The following is a 15,913-nucleotide window of genomic DNA, read 5'->3' as shown; positions in this document are numbered from 1 at the left end:
TGGAGACGTAATGAATTCCTGGGGATCACCAACGTTGATGATGACCACTTGCAGGGAACGTTCTTTCAGAAAAATGAAGAGCCATACACGAAAATGATCCAACAAGCCATAGCATCGAAGTTTGGCCAGCAAAGCCTCATGCACACACGGTCAAAGATCTTAGAAATATCAGGCGCAACAGCTCTTAATTCCATCAGTTGGAATATTCATTACTGTATGTCTATCATCAAAAATTTTGTATATGAATTTCTCTCTGAACTTTGTTATGTTAATAGTTTTATAAGTAATGAATTTATATACTATATGAGCATTCACCACTGCTGTATTTGTTAGTAGTTCTATGGCAACAATTCTGTATCATTTTATTCCGCATCGTGTAGTTGTTGAGTAGGAAGCCTTTTGGTTCGAAACGTCTATAAATGACTTGATACTATTATACTTTACAATTGTTGACGGCTTTCTTACAACACCTTTTTTTGTTTACACTTCGGTCATTTCTGAAACTGCTTCAGTTGTCAGAAATAAGACCTCTCTTTTATCTTTCCATTTTCCTACTATTACGTGGGTATCACTTCCACGTGCTATGATGGCGCCTATTTCATATTTTGCATCCGTGACTGGTTTGAGGTTGAAATGTCTATTTTTTCTCAGAGTTCCAACAAGGTGAGTCTTCCTATCCAGGAAATCAAGTGCGAGGCTAACGCTAGAATAAAAGTTGTCTGTACATAGTAGATGTCCTTGATCTAAGAGAGATTCCATAAGTTCGAGAACTACGCGACTGGCAATTGACTGTTCGTTTTGGTCATTCTCCTCACCAGAATTGGAGGTGACTGTCATCCGTGAGAGCCTTCAAGACGTTGAAGAATTTGATTTTCGAATAATCATTTTCATCATCCACTCCAATGCAATTGAAATTTGCGTAACAAGTCCGGAAAACACTGTTTTTTTGGTCCAGTAGACAAAATTTTGCGAGTCCAAAAACTGTTTTCGAGTGTGTTGCGTTCACTATTTTGTCGGCAACCGTGAATAATAACAAATCAGTGAGACATATTTCATTGTTTTATTTCTTTGTGGAACAGCAATTGCTGAAATTGAAGGGATTGAATTGGATTGAAATGCTTTTGTTGCATACAACATAATACATACAATACGAAGGTGATTGCTTCTTCATTTGACGAAAACCTCTGTCCTCCGAGCGCAATTTTTAGATGAAAAGGCAGATGGTCAAAGAGTTCCAACCGTAGTTCGTGGATTTTTGCCATGCAATACGTTATCGTGTAGTATGCTGTTGTAATGGTTTTTCCTTTTTGAATTTTTGTTTCAGGCTTTTAATGGTGTGCCCTAGTTTCATCTACATTGATTAATCGATGTCATAATTCGGATTTATTGCACCTCAACTGCGCATTTCTAGATTTTCAGCAACTTGCAGGATAGAAGACGGATGAGCACTTTCATGAAACAAAAAAGTGAATATAACGTTTGGTTAATGTTGATAGTCAGAACTCAGTATTGAAACCACTCGTTCACAATCCCACACAGCACTAGATATTCATGGAATATTCCCTGTATATCATAAAACGAACGTATATATTCCAAATATTCATAGAATATTTTTGGAATATATACATGCCTTTAGAATATTCATAGAATATGCTTGAATGAATATGGCAGGATTATTCCCGAAAGAATGTGCATAGAATGTCTATAAATGGATTATTCTCCCTTGAATATTCTAAGAATATTGTCGATCGAATATACCATATGGTATATTCTTAGAATATATCCCCACGGTATATTTTGGAATATTCTATACAATGGAATTTTGAATTATCTTATAATAACGTATTCAAATAATTCAATAATATTAAAAACAAAAATATTTGAAGATCTTAATCGAATGCATAACCTAATGTATATAACCCTGATAGTGTTAACCAGTTTTTGAACTCAACGCAAAAATTCTGGATGAATTGCTTCAACAGCAACTGTTGGAAAAGACAAAAAAATTTGAATGGGCCAATAAATGAACTAATTGCATCAATAAATTGGTTGATTCTCATCCTATTTGTCTTTTTGTATTTGAAATTATTTAATTACAAAGCGAAAAATCCTGGAAACAGAGAAATGGGGAAGTGAAGAATTGGAGTAAACGTTTCTCATTGGTCAATTGAAGTGTAGCGCGCGACAGTCGAATAAGCTCTGTGAAAGCGGCTGTCCCTTAATGCATGGTACATTTGCGTTAATTCGACATTTGATTCAACATGGCGGTTGACGTGGCAGGTTCGCGTGTGTAATGCATGGTGTGTTGGTGTTATTATCAAAGTATAATTCTGTCACGTTCAGTGTACCATTTATAATTTGGGGTTGTCCAATTTGCAGTACAGCGAATAGTTTGATTTTGGATCTTCAAACAGGAGAGTTGCATCTATTCAGTCTTCAAAAAAAGTAAGTAATATGCAATAGTATCGATAGTAAAGTCATGGTGATTAACCTACTATACCTCATTTTAGGTTCGAGGAGAGTTGGTGTGTGGGATTTATTGGTTTGACTAAGTACATGTTTGAACTAGAGTGATTTCAGTTGTGTATCTTCAATAGAGAAAAGTAAGTGAATGACACATTCTTTTTTATCATTTGTTTTCATAATTTTTATCACTCGTTTTCAAGATAGTATCAATTTGCCCAAAAGGAAACAAAGTGGTACCTGGTACAGGCAGGTGCGCCAAGGAACTGAAAACGTAATGATTACTTTTCAACAAGACAATGCAAGTTGCTCTCCAAGTCATAAAATGTTGTAAATGTTCATGAGTAACCTATGCGAAAAATATCTATGTGATTTTTATTCCAGTTTTATTGTGCCACTTTCAAATAGTGATAATGAACTTTAATGTACATTTTGTTCCAGGTATTACTATTGAAATACTGGCTGATGCATTGTTGGACAAATATAAGGAAAACTATTCTGGTGAGCAAATTTTGAATAACTTTAAGTAAGTGAAATTCATTGAAGAACCCATCATACCACTCATTTTAAATACTTCATTTGTGGGTTTATTTTTCTAAGTGAGAAACCTAACCTTACCTATTTCTTGATGTAATACACTTTTTCTTTTTCAATGAAATGATATATTTATTATTTTTTAATTAGTGCTGATGAATTCACAGAGTTGTTATTTTAGTATATTTTTTAGTGTACATTTGTTTGAGAGTAGGAACATCCTAATTTGAATACATTTCTAATATTTGTAATATGACAGTATTCAGGAATATTTTATTCAGTGAATAAATATTTTGAATTAGATTTTTTTATTTTTAATATTGGTTGAAACGTCAAATATTTCAGTGTATATTGTTTTTAAAATATATTTGTTTATGAATATTATGTGTTTTATTACTTGTGTGAATCTTGTATCAAAATGCAATATATACATGCCTAATAGCGGTTACTCGTCACATTCTTGGAATATTCCAAATATTCCTAGAATATTCATAAAATAATATTTAAAGAATATTCTATGGTGTTTCTCTATTGTATATTCCTACAATAAACTAAGAATATCCTGAATATTTTATGAATATTCCTCGGGTTCTATTCCTGGAATATTCTTAATAGAATATACCTTAGATATTCTAAGAATATTATAAGATTTTCCAAGAATATTCCCAAGGAATATTCTTAAAATATATCAGAGGTTCGCCAGGAGCACTTCCAGGGAATATTCTCCAGAAGATATATATATCCATGGCATATTCATAGCATAATACAATATCCTTAAATGTATATTCATGAAATATACCTGGAATATCTATTGCTATGTGGTATTTCCTATCTTCCTGAATACTTTCCTTCAGCCTTTTCCAACTGTCAGATTCAAAACTGCTAGCGCTTTTATCCGCGAAACTCCAGAAATATTATTATTCAATAGATCACTAACATGAAGAACAAAAAATGAGGGACCTAAGACTAGTCCCTGACGTACTACGAATTGCACAGTGCTTTCAGTGTTTCAAGTTTTTCAGCATACAAAGAAACTGAAAAACTGTCTATGCATCTTATTTCTTTTCAACTGAAAAAATGAAAAAACAAAATCTCTACAAAACAAAATCTGTCATAACCTTGAAACTGTGCCCATAGAACATCTGACTCTTCTTGGATCATTTCGCAATGAAGACGTTACAGAGGACGGCGTAATTACGTTGTTAGACACGACGATATAGATATGTTAGTGGCGGCCTTATCAGGTGGTAAGCCTACTAAAAGCTCCGTGTGAACGGCGCAAGAAGCTCCATTTTCTGCTTATTTGCATGCTATCAGGCCCCCTTTGCATCTCATTCTGAAGTGCCCTGCTCGCTTCAGACTTACGACACACAACGCGAAAGTATGCACACTCGGTCTGGAGAAGAGGGATTATTGGAATGTGCTTATACTGTGGAATAGAAAAGAATAAACACTGTTGAACAACAGTGTGCTATGGTGGAGGGCATTTTAATAATAGAGAGAAAGTTTTCAAGAAAAACATTTCCTGCCCCCAAGATACTGGGTTCAAAAATATACGATACAGTCTTTCAAACATTTTCGTTATTGGCGTATCTACCGTAGTGGTAACTATCCCGTTGATTTGACAAGTGACCGAAATCAACAATGACATTTCATTCTTCCACTTTTTGTTTTATATTGTTTGCGAGGCAAACCAAACACGAAGAAAACTTTTTTGTCATGTTCAACTTGTAGATTGTAACACACCAATTATTAGTTCTAATCTCTTCTTTCACAGATCTAGAATTCCTCTGGTCAGTCTGTAACAGTACTGCGGAAATCATTCTGACAGCTATTTGAATTCCAAAATTGTTCATTTTGTTTATTCTATCCATTTTAAGGTTAGAGCGACAAACGAATGTCAAGTATTCTTCTTCTTTTATTCGGTCATAGCGAGAAGTGAGGTACAGACAAAGATATTTACCCACGTTTGCGAGAATGTCATTTTTTGAATCGGAGGGTGAGTTTATGTTTGAAGAGACTGATGCAACAGGTGGTAACATTGCCTGGGTTTTTAACCAAAACCAATTCTATGTGTGAAGGATGACATTTTCAAAGGGTATTTTCTGGCTTCACATTTGATAATCATCAAGCAGAAAATATTCTAACTTTGAAATTACAATATGAATGTTGATAAAAAAGTGAATTACGAGTCATTTTCTATATTAATTCATTTTTATCATTAATTGAGTCGTCAGGATTTTCACAAATTTTTTTTTTTATGGTAGAGTTCTGCCTGGCAAATACAAGCAAATTTTGGCACATCTGTTTCTGAAACATTTCTCATTTCTCTTTTCATTAAATTATTCTTACTTTCAAAAGCATACTATTCACTACAGGGCACTATTGATAACGACTTTTATTAATTAGATAGATCAGGTTGGTTAAGTTAGTTTAGGTCATTTTAGACTAGGTAAGGTTAGGTTAGGTTGGATGAGGTTAGGTTAGGTTAGGTTAGGTTAGGTAAGGTCAGTCTGTATTTCTATTTCTCTTCTATGTACTCATATTTCTATATTTGTATTGTGCCTGATTCGCCTATTTTGACGCATTGAATGAATGTTTTATTATTAATAATAATAATAATAAACAGCTTTATTTCAGAGTAGATTACAAACTTTTATTGCAAAAGGTCGGTAATAGAATGAAATGGCGTCAAACAAGAAGGTACAGATTTTTTGTAATAAATATTTTGAAATGAATGTTCCAGTGAGATATGCGTTGAAATCATAGGGCTGTAAGTCTATGAGGAGTTTTTTTAGTTCTCTTTTGAAAACTCCAATTTTCTTAGTTAGTTTTAATCTGTTAGGAAGATGGTTGAAAAGCTTGATTGACATATAGTAGGCGCTTTTTTCAGTTACTGTTAGACTATATATATATATATATATATATATATATATATATATATATATATATATATATATATATATATATAGAAACAGAAGTTAATATCGGACATAGCACTCATGAAAGTGGCAAACCATAGATAGACACGTGTTTCGGGCTTTTGGCCCATCATCAGTATGGTGCAGCCAAGTGTAAGGATGGGCAACACTTGGTTACCAAAAGATAGAAATACAAATGCACGAGATCTATCAACTGAAACCACAAATGTGCGGTTGGCTCCTGTTGGTGGCTCCGTGCATTTGTATTTCTATCTTTTGGTAACCAAGTGTTGCCCATCCTTACACTTGGCTGCACCATACTGATGATGGGCCAAAAGCCCGAAACACGTGTCTATGGTTTGCCACTTTCATGAGTGCTATGTCCGATATTAACTTCTGTTTCTATATCAAGACACTCAATAACTTTCATATTTGTATATATATATATATATATATATATATATATATATAATCTAGAAAGGTTATTGCAGTCAAGCTGCTGGAAAATAATTCCATGAAAATCAAAAAATAAATAGATAAGTACTTTTTGATCATTCCCATATTGATTTCAATTTAAGAGCCATCGGTATACAGCTGTTTCAGCCTATTGGGCATCGTCAGATTATTGGCCTTGATTGAGATGCGTCGATTGAAAACTCCTGAAATGAAAAGGTCGGTTTTATCTTTACACAAAGCGTAGTATTTTAGGCCCTCGATAAAGAAAGCCGTATAAATAACCCTTAGAAAAGAGGCAGCAGATAATAACTAGAGAAAACACGAACTTCATCTGTTTAGATAAGGTTTTTTGTATCTTACCAAAGCTATTTGTGTAATATTGTTCTGAGCAAATAAATCAGTGGAGATAGCCACTAACTTGGACTGTATTTGAGGCCATATACTTGAGGACGATAAGAAATAAACAAGAATAATAGGATTCACTAATTAATTATGGTTCCTATAAAACTCAGCAAAGGATGTGTTTGAATAAGTATTCAAAGTGCTATGGAAAACCGAAAAAACATCAAATTCGAAACACCCGTGCATAAACATTTCATGGCATAACCAACACAGGGCCATAGAACAAAAGCAACAATAAATATAAGGAATCACAGAACAAATTAACTCGATGAAATGTCGCTGTCTTCGGAAAACGGGAGAAGGATTTTAAGCATGTCTCAGTAATTGCGGGGCTTAGATACGGAAGATTCGGAGAACAACGGGAGATGAGGCAGTGCCACATAATTTTCCTTTCGAGAAACCAATAAAAATGTCACTAGCAGGGTGTAGGTGAATGAAATAAAGAATGTGTTTTATATGGGAGCTCGTGAAACGACTCGATTCTGCACAACTCAATTATCTGATAATCCTCAGACTGGTAGACGATATATTCCACCATAAAAATTCAATAATATTTGGTTTGTCGATAATGAATGACATTAGAGAAAAAGTATGAAAAATATGATGTCTGATCGAATTTTTAAGACCCGCAGAGAGGATATGATTCCATTCAAACTAAACATTTTTGAAGAATTCAAAATAGTTTTAGTTATTAGGGGCACCTCCGACCTAAATTCAGAAAATACAAATATCACGCCAACCATGTATTATTACCTTGACAGAAAGTACCTATTAATCAGAATGAAAGTAATTAGCCAGTTCATAAAAAAAAGCATTCCATAGAAGACTATCGTGGTGTGAGCTGCCTGTTAAAAAAAATAAGGTCAATTTTCATTTTCCTCAGCAAATAATAATTTATTCATCAATTTCCCCTTCAAAGTAGTCCCCCTCAGATGTAATACACTTGCACCAGTATTTTCTTCAATCCTATGGATAGGCATTTCTTGGTATGTCCTTGAGCATTTGATCGAAATTGACGTGCTTTTTTTGCTCTTGGCTCTTCTGGGCTATTTCATTGGGATTGGTTTTTGGTTTCCATGTCATGACTATATAGGTATCCATGATTCGTCACCATTTATGACTTTTTTGAGCAAATCTGGATCGCCGTTAACGTCATTCAACAATTCCTGAGCGATGCTCATACGACGGTTCTTTTGGTGAAAATTCACCAATTTTGGAATGAATTGGGCTGGCACACGCTTCAACAGCAAAATCTTCGAAAAAATTGCTTGACATGAGCCAAACGATATACCAACATCCTCAGCAATGTTTTCTGTGTTTCTGGCTATTGGCCTCATCAGCGCGGTGTAGCCAAGTGCAGAGATGGAAAGATGTTGAAAAATACTTTTTTCAAATGAAGAAATACATGTAAAGTGAGTTCGAATTATATCAAGGAGGTTACGATAATTCTGTCAAATACAGATCACGATATGAAATGAAAAGGAGAGTTACAAACAAACAAACATACATACATACAGATGGAGCTAATATAAAGCGTGTAAAAAGAACATCAACATAGCATATGTGACTGATAACTTCTTGGGTAGACATATCTGTTTAAATCTGTTTAAAATCTGTTTTTTCCGTTAATCAGCTGTCGCCTCCATACGAACGCACGATAAACTTGTGCGAGCTAAGCACTAACGAGGTCTTACCTTTTAACGTGTGATTCCTAACACGGTTGCAGAATCATCCCAGCTTCAACCAGATAAATTCTCTCGAGAAAAGTATCTGGTCTAGGCGGGAATCGAACCCACGGTCTTCCGATCGTGAGTCGGGCGCACTACCACCGCGGCCAATTCCACAACATATAAAGAACATCAATTCAAAAATGGACGAAGATAACGAATCGGGGGTCTATAAACTGTCATGTGGATCGTCCTCAAATATTTATGTGAGGAGAACTTTGGAAAATTTTGAAAAGCCAATTTCACCATTGCTTGCCAATCAAACCTAATGGAATCTCTGGCAATCAATAAACGCAAATATTGAAATTTTCGAGTAAATCACTACATGTGACAACCTAATGGAGAATGGAGTGTACCATGTGTTTTTGTCGTTGAGACCAGGAATAAAAAGATTACCCCATACTTTTGATGATTGATGATTTCAGTTACCTACTGCAAATTTTTTTGTCGTCCAATCTTTTTATGTCACGATCGTCAATGTAACGAGCCCAATAAAATGCTATCGTTTCGGGGACATTGAGGCACTTAATTCCAATGAAATGTTGAGATAAAACAATCCCATTACCAGGGATGTTTACAACGAGCAGAAGCATCCGCCATCACGGCAAAATATTTATGGAGACCAAATAAATCTGGAAGTAAGTAGTCACTTAGGGGATTAAATCAGTTATTTTGTTATTCGTCGTAGAATTTCGAGGGGATTAGCGGATTCGCAGTCGGTGATTCGTCCGATGAGTTCGATCAGATGAGCAAAGTTCAATGAAGGATATTGCTTGGGAGTTCTGTTTCGTGAAAACAAGTTCACAAGTTCTACAACCCATCAGACTTTTAAAATAATCTAATATATTGAACAGAGTCTAAAAATTCACATAATTACAACCTATGAACGGCTGGACCGATTTTCATGATTTTTTTTATTACATTTGACGTAATGCACACCAAGCCAATTCTAACATGTATTTTCCTCAGAATCAAGTACAACCAGAGCAACTATAGAAAGATACCTCTGAAACCTATTGACTGCAAACAATATTGGGGTCAATAATGTCAAGAGCTCTCGATATGTTAAAGAAAAGGGCGCAAACACTTCGAGTGAGTCATGAACATACTCGAAAAATGTATGAAATGCACCTTCCGTTGACCTACCTGAGCAAAACCATGCTCAAATTTAGAAATGATGTCAGACCGATCTAAAAATAGTAACATTTCATTGTAGATACACCTTTCAACTATTTTACACAATACTGTGAGTACTTTTGTTTGAAGGTGATTGACGATGTTTAATGATGAATTTCACTATTTCGAACTAATAATAATAACCAATAACTAATAAAAACGGAGAATTGAAAATGAATAGCTGAAAATAACAATTTTATTCAGCAAAAATACTGACATAAAATGATGGTCATCACCCGAAGACGATTGTGGATACTAATAATCGAAACGTCGTGAACTTACTTGGCTTGAAATCTCTTAACTTTTTTATTTTTTCATTCATTTTGTATTTCTTTATTTTCATTTTTTGTTCAATTGTTCTATTTTTATTTTTATTTTATTTCACTGTCATTTAATTTCAGGTTTCTTTGCTTAATATAATTGTTATTTTCAGCTATTCTTTTTTAATTCTTCTTTTTCATTAGTTCTTTCAGGGATTTCAAATCATTTTATATAATATCAGACAATGAAAGTCCAACTGATGAAATTGAACTGTAGGTCGGTCGGTAGCCAGACGGTTCGTCGTGGATGCTTTCTTCACTCACTCGAATTGAGTGCCGTGTTGGTCGGTGGTTCAAGTCCTAGTCTGAACGAACGATTTTCACTTGCTATCGTCCACCCGTGTTACGAATCACACGTTGAAAAGTAAGGCCTCGTTAAACCTTAGCTCGCTCAAGTTTTGACTTCTGAGGGTTGTCGTTCATAGAGACAACTGGTTAACGGAAAAACAGATTTAAACAGGTACTGCTTAATAAAAGCAAAGTCAGCAATATTTATCACACTATATGTGTTTCTTAAATAATTGAATCCAATGTTTGAACCATTGTAAAACCTATACTCTTGACCAGAATAGACAAAAAAGTCGAGGGAGAAACAGGGCAAGTGCCTTAGATAATATATTTGTGGATAGACAACTCCAAGGTTATGAAGACTTTCATCGTCAAGATAAAATTCACGTTCATCATGTGGATACTCAAATATAGACTTCAAGCTTCACGTGTTAGGAATCACACGTTAAAAGGTGAGACCTCGTTAGTCCTTAGCTCACACAAGTTTCGACTTCTGAGGGTTGTCGTTCATAAGGGTGCGATAGTTGGTTATTGAAAGAACAGATTTTAAACAGATTTAAACAGAATTCGTCTTTAAATTTGTCTTTTCCCACACCACAAAGTTTTAACAAACTGAGATTCAAAGAATGTGAACTTTCACGGCCAAAAATTAATGTGTGAAAGCTATTTTCCGTTTTTTTTACCGTGATTGGTAGTATTTTATTACTGACGTTTCGTCTACCACTGCGGATCCGGTCCTAATACCCGAATTGGTGCTCCCGTAGTACTTACCTCATACACGATGGTTTCGATCAAAGACCTTCATGGGCAGTCCATTCAGGCCAGCAGCGGCAAACTTTTTCATGGAAAATTTCGAGGCTTAGAGCAAGCGGCCGTGAAATTATATTGTTGGCTGCGTTATGTTGATAACACATTCGAGGTATGGCGAGATGGTAAAGAGAAACTTATCAATTTTCTATTACCCAAAAATCTGATTCAAAATGGAACGAGAAACCCAAGCGATGTTTTTGTGAACAAGCATGAAGATGGTACATTGGTACACAGAGTGTACAGGAAACCAACACACACAAACAGGACCTCGTACAAAAACTTTAAGCACCAGCCACAACAGAACCTGAGAGTCTTCTTGATGAACTCAAATATGTCTTTAAAGGGAATGGTTATAGCAACCATTAGCAATACCCGGAGTATACCTTATAGGTGCGGGTCAGGCTACACTGAAACCACGAAAAGAAGTGTAAGTACCCGTCTCTCTGAACACAGGAGAAATTGTCGACTTGGACAATCCGATAAATCATCTGTAGCCAAACATGCTCTCAAATTATAGCATTCGAAGATATAGTAATACTCGATAAAACTCAGAATGACTATCCAAGAATATAGATAGAGGCAAAAGAAATTCAAAAACAGGGATGGTTTCAATAAAAGGCAGTGAACATCAATGAAGTTTAGCTGCCTGGTCCTAAGAGGTACACACACAAGGTCAGGTAAACCAATGAAGAAAAACCAAGCTGGGCTCACTATTATGAGTAAAAAACCATCGTAGTAAATGCGTTCGTAACAACGGGAGCAACAATTCGAGCATTGCGACCGTTTTTTTTGTACCTTGGGAGCTGTCTGACTTGTCCATTTAGTCCAAGTCTCCATAAAACACTGCAGCTTCTTGGGCTTATTGCGTTTATTCTCCCATCTTCTCATGACACCCATTCCATCAGTCTCGTTCCTTGTACTAGTTTGTACAGGTTCCGTGTTGAATGTTCGTCATATGCTTCTAGGTGTAATTTTGTACGTCCATGTATTGCCTGCCTCCTGTGATTCAGTGCCTCACATTCGCATAAGATATAAGGAGCTGTTTCAATCCCTTCGTTGCATAATCTGCAGCTGAGGTCTCTGTTGTACAGCCCCAATGACCGGTTAATAACCCTGTAATTATTCTGAGCCGATCCCTACTATATTGTAGTAGTTCTTCGGTTTTTTTCTCGGACGGTTCCCTAATGAAGGTTTTACTGTGTTTGTTGCCAAGTACTTTTGTCCAGTACTCTGTGTACTTCTTATTGGTCTATGTCCTAATCTGGTATCGTACCAATGATTTTGGTACCCCAGAGCTGGTTCAGGACCTATATATGAAGTTGATGATCCTTGTCTAGCGCATTCATCAGATTTATCATTAACTGTGATTCCTGAATGCCCTGGAACCCAGTACGAAGTTAATTTATTCCTGTTTACAAGTTCATTCGGTTCTTCATGGCATTCCCAGACCAGTTTTGATGTCACCTTCGGGTTTGTCAGATCTCCTAGTGCGCTCTTGCTGTATGTAAAAATATTGATCCGCTCATTTCTTTGAGGTCTCAATTTAATGAGTCTTGCACACTGCAAGATAGCATACACTTCCGCCTGAAAGACGGATGTGTATAGTCCTAGCGGATAGCTGTAGTTTAGATTCCTATCCGCTCGGTATATTCCAGCTCTCGTTCCATGTTTGGTCTTCGATCCATCTGTATACCAGGTGTTCTTTCCAAACATGTTTTCGAAATGACTAATGGTCTTTCACTCTGCACGGCTTATGATTTTGGTCGTGAAGTTTGTGTTAAAGGTATACTTCGGTGTCATGTGGTCCGTGCACATATCCAATATGTGCTCCTCCACTTGTTCCGAAATTTCTGTTCGGTACGATCTTTTGTAGTTCGGTGAGTTTTCCTGTCTGAATTGGCCCATCCTGGCCTCCCCTATTATCACAAAGTGTAAGGGAGGTAGATTCAGGAGAGTCTCCAATGCAGCTGTTGGGGTAGTTCTCATTGCTCCCGTCATTCCCAAACATGCAAGTCTTTGCACCTTGCCTAAGTCGTTGATGGCGCTCGTCTGCTTCATCTTTGGCCACCAGATCAGAGATACGTATGTTATCATGGGTTTAACCACCATCATGTATAGCCAATATACCATGTCTGGTTTTAGCCCCCAAGTTTTTCCATAGGTGCGTCTGGCGAGCATCAGTGCTACCTCCGCTTTCCTCTTCATCCTGTCCAAGTGTTGGTTTCAGGTCAGTTTGGAATCTAGAATCACTCCCAGATATTCAACCTTCCTCGACACTATCTCTTCACCTCGAAGTTTTAGAGGTCCGAGACCCTCCATTTTAGTCCTCTTGGTGAATGCTACTATGGCCGATTTGGATGGACTTATGTTAAGCCCTTCTTCTTCGGTCCATCTGGTTATAATATTCAAGGCCTGCTGCATGCATCCCTTCACTACATTTTTGTATTTACCCTGGACTAAGATGACTAAGTCGTCTGCATAGCTCAGTGCTTTATACCCATTGTGGTCCGAGAGACATAATAGCTCGTCCATTACAAGGTTTCATAACAGAGGGGATAAAACCCCCCCTGAGGACAGCCCCTTGCTACCCGTGCCACGACTGTTTCCCCCATAATGGTTGTATATACCAATCTTCCCCTAAGCATGCAGTCTATCCACCTACAGCTTGTCTTGTCGATCCCTCTTCTCCTCGACGCCTGGATGATTGATTCTAACGACGTATTATTAAATGCGCCCTCGATGTCCAAGAAAGCAGCTAAAAGTACTTCCTTGTTTTTGTAAGTATATTCTACTTTTTCTGTTACCCGATATAAAGCCGTATCTATTAACATACCTGACCTGCATGCATATTGGTCTCGATCATTACCACATCGCCTTTGATAATGTCTGCCGCAGTGATAGACGAAACTTCAGGCATAAAACCTGCAGACCGCAGGCGAAAAACCAGAATAATAGCTTTCACATCGAAGTTGTTTTGTTTATTTTTCAACTGTTAGTAAAGTATGACCACTGCCCAGTAATGTAAAGACTATTGATTACCAGTGTTTTCAAGTTTGTGATTTGATTTCTTTTTTTTGTTACTCATTTCTTTATATTATAGAACTTCGAATAAAAAGTTTTAATTCAACATTCCCACCTTTATGATTCCCCAAAGGATAATTTCAGATTTCTTCTCTACTCTTTCAAATTTCTTCTGTATTCTTTCAAAGTTCTTCTGTATTCTCATACATAAAATTTATCTAGTCACAGTCAAACGAAAAACAAGCTCGACTACCACCCCAGTATGCTTCAAGATCCGGGAGACCCGCTTTAAAATACGTCCGTGTAAGAGCATTAGAAGAAACATCCCCGACTATAATCACTTTTAAAGGTATTCTAATGCCGGTGGACGATGAATCAGTGGGGTTGTTTATCCCACCCCTGGCGTAAAGCACTCCATTTGCATGTTATTTGCATACTAGTTGATATTGCAACTTGCTGAAAGGTTCCAAACGATAAATATCCGAAAGATTTGTCACGTGGATTGACGTTATTGCACTAATAATAACATAAATATGGTTTGGAATCGATTAACAGATTAAATAGTGTGAGCATTTCAGGCGAATAAATATTATTTTGGAAAGGCAACTGAGATTTAGCGCAGGGTGATTTGGTGGTATGGATATTGTTGTTGAATATTAAAGAAGTTTTTTGTCGACCTTCATTTTTAGGACAAAATACATGCACTCTGCGAGAATAGCAATTCACGTTGGATTTAAATCGCTAGAGGTTGAATTAATTTGGAAAAACGTTCTCAGGAAGTTTATCTCACGTAAACGCAGTTCTCCAAATGAAAGAGTTCTTGAACAGTGAAGGTCGAGAGGTACTGAGTTGAACCTCGAAACGATAACCAGCCACAATCCGTCGCCTGTGTACCGCTCTTGGTGGAATCAAATGTGCCAAGTCACTTGAACACCTTTTATGAAAGTATCTATAAAAGAGAGACAAATCATCTTTCTTCGACGTTCTAAACCAGGGGTTTCCAAACTACGGCCCGCGGGCCAATTCCGGCCCGCCAGTGTCATCAATCCGGCCCGCAACAGCCAATGATTTACTGTCATCAATCTGGCCCGCGACAGCCAATGATTACCTAATTGTTGTTACTATTGCTGTGAGAAGTTGAAGAAGAAAACAAAGAATGATAATTACTCGGTTTTATTCACTTGCAAGGTAACACTTAACGACAGAAATGATGACCAAGAAAACTTAACTTAAGTATATTAATAACTAACAAATAATTGAAATGAATCATAGTTAAACAAAAACACTAATGAGACTTATGTAATTGTGATTTTCTACCGACAATACTTTGTAGTTGTGAATAAATTTTACTTGTATCAATTATCAAAAGAGATTTAAGATGCTCATCGGTTAATTGAGATCTGTAAACATTTTTATTTATATACTTCATCTTGGAAAACGTTTTCTCACACAAAAGTAGTACTAAAAACAGAAAACAACCCACGAGCAAATTCATGCAAATTATCAAATTGTTCCAGTGGAAGACTCTTATAAAATTCCAACAAAAAAGAATTTTGATATTTGTTCTTAAGCATACCACTACACCGTAAATCAATAATTTCCATTTGGACTTCCGGAACCAGGGTTTCAATGTCAGAATCAAAAGGATTTTGAAAAAGCTTAATTTCATTCGCAATGACATCAAAATCTGAAAAACGAGTATCAAAATTTATCTTCAAAGCACTCAAAAGTTTCGATTGCAAAATTGACGGGAAATTCAGTCTCTGTAGTGTGGCTGAATATTTCACATGTTTCA

At 36.3% G+C, this 15,913-nt stretch overlaps 1 long non-coding RNA gene across 1 annotated transcript; it reads left to right on the top strand.

Moving 5' to 3' along the window:
• The first annotated feature begins 1,147 nt into the window (after positions 1-1,147).
• LOC141482254 (uncharacterized) lies at positions 1,148-2,693 on the top strand. The gene is made up of 3 exons (XR_012465419.1): positions 1,148-2,445; positions 2,511-2,603; positions 2,667-2,693. It is a non-coding gene; the product is annotated as an uncharacterized lncRNA (long non-coding RNA).
• Positions 2,694-15,913: the final 13,220 nt, after the last annotated feature.

Source organism: Leptinotarsa decemlineata, unplaced genomic scaffold (genome assembly GCF_025532065.1).
Source record: "Leptinotarsa decemlineata unplaced genomic scaffold, Ldec_3_MD MMD2_tig00000882_RagTag_RagTag, whole genome shotgun sequence".
Taxonomy (NCBI): domain Eukaryota; kingdom Metazoa; phylum Arthropoda; class Insecta; order Coleoptera; family Chrysomelidae; genus Leptinotarsa; species Leptinotarsa decemlineata.
This window is presented reverse-complemented; position numbering and strand designations above follow the sequence as displayed.